The sequence below is a fragment of the Pseudophryne corroboree genome, chromosome 8 (genome assembly GCF_028390025.1).
Source record: "Pseudophryne corroboree isolate aPseCor3 chromosome 8, aPseCor3.hap2, whole genome shotgun sequence".
NCBI classification, from domain to species: domain Eukaryota; kingdom Metazoa; phylum Chordata; class Amphibia; order Anura; family Myobatrachidae; genus Pseudophryne; species Pseudophryne corroboree.
In genome coordinates, this window is record NC_086451.1 from 457,379,794 (window position 1) to 457,381,587 (window position 1,794).

At 39.3% G+C, this 1,794-nt stretch overlaps 1 non-coding gene across 1 annotated transcript; it reads left to right on the forward strand.

The window, feature by feature from the left end:
• The first annotated feature begins 613 nt into the window (after positions 1-613).
• On the forward strand, positions 614-686 carry TRNAR-ACG (transfer RNA arginine (anticodon ACG)). Its single transcript has one exon. It is a non-coding gene; the product is annotated as a tRNA-Arg (tRNA).
• The last annotated feature ends 1,108 nt before the right edge of the window (positions 687-1,794 follow it).

A 1,794-nucleotide genomic window follows, 5' to 3' on the forward strand; every position in this document is an offset into this window, starting at 1 on the left:
CTGCCTGAAGAAAGCTGGGAGGTATGCACCCCTGCCTGTGCCATGCCCATACTATCTGCTTCTGCTCCTTGCCTCCTGTGACTCGTTTGACTAACTCCGCCCAGTGTTGTGACTCCGCCCAGCATTAGCAAATGAGTCACAAAGTCACAGATCTGGGCTATTATATAGGAGATTATTATGAATGTAGGGAAAGTACTACTTGCTTTTGCATATCACACCACCTACTGGGCAGCTTTATTTTACCATTGTGATTTAGAGTTGAGCTAGGACACGCCCCCTGCACCCTCCCAACTCTACATCTGTCCACACAGTATAAATTTACCCCCCTCTGCTGCACCATGCTTTTGACATGGTGCAAAATTGCATCTTCTGACTGGATTTGCTCCAAACTCTAACCGAGGCCGTAAGAGATTGCAGGTTTAACCTAACCCAGGTCAGATTATACCAACTGGAAAATAAGTGAGAAAAGAGGAATATATTATAATGATAAAGCGCTTTTTTATTATTAAAATAACTCACGATCTTAAAGGATTTAAAGAAGAACAATATTTTCACTCTCCATTATTTATCCCCCAACATATGTAAAAACTACCTTTGGGGGCTCTAGCATGTAGGGCCAGTGGCGCAATGGATAACGCGTCTGACTACGGATCAGAAGATTGTAGGTTCGACTCCTACCTGGCTCGATCATTTTTTTTTTATACAATTTTTTAAGTAGAAATTTACATTGTTTTGTTGTGGTCAGAAATGCAATTGTTTTTTACTGATATAAAAATAACAATCAAATAAAATTGTTTTCATAGGTTATAGAAAATCTAAATTATTTATAGATTACAACACAAAAGATAATAACAGGAAAATATACATTAATGTAGAAATGAATCAGAAATTAGGAGCCTGTTGCAAAAACCTTAATTGTTTTATTGCTCTAAAAAATATTGACCCAATTAATAAATAGCATCATGAGGCAGCAAAACTACCCTCACCTGCCTCAGTCATACCAGCAAAGGCTAATTTACTTCATTATAACTAGGCTAGGAAATAAACCCTGGCGCAAAGCTGCAATAATAACAGCAGTATTTCTTCCTTTATTCTGTGTTGCATTACAGCCACTTGTCTACATATTCTGCATTAGCGCACTTGTCTGGTTCCTTTCTATATCATGTGATTTACTGCATTCCCGGCCTTCTTACATAATCCACTCCTGCGTGAGTCTTATATCAGCCAGGGTAACCCCCATTATTACATGCCATGGAGCTTTTCACTCTATAATAAATATGCCCAGGTCATAACTAGATTTGCGTGTGCACTACAGCAACATTGTAAAAGGACCCCTGCCCCAATGCTTCCAGAGATACACCACCCTGTAGTGCCTAAATTCACGTTATTCCACATTGTAGTGCCCCTAATTCTCATACCACATTATAGTGCCCCCAATTCTCATACCACATTGTAGTGCTCACCATCTCACACTATGCCACACAGTGCACCAAGTTCATATTGTGGCACATTGTAGTCTTCCCCAGGTCACAGTTGGTACTTACTTGGAATTATTTTATGTTCAATGAGAGATCCTATTTCCAATGCTCTGGCTGTGTGATGGGGTCTAGTGTGGCCCCATTATATGCCAATGTGCACATGTTCCTACAAGAAAAGGATTTCTCCTATAAACAATAGTGTCCATATAATTATGGCCGTGTCAATATAATTATGTATATACAGTAAATTGATGCTTTGCTGATGCTGAAAAGGAGGTACTGACAGTTCTATGATACTGATGGAAAAGATCAATGT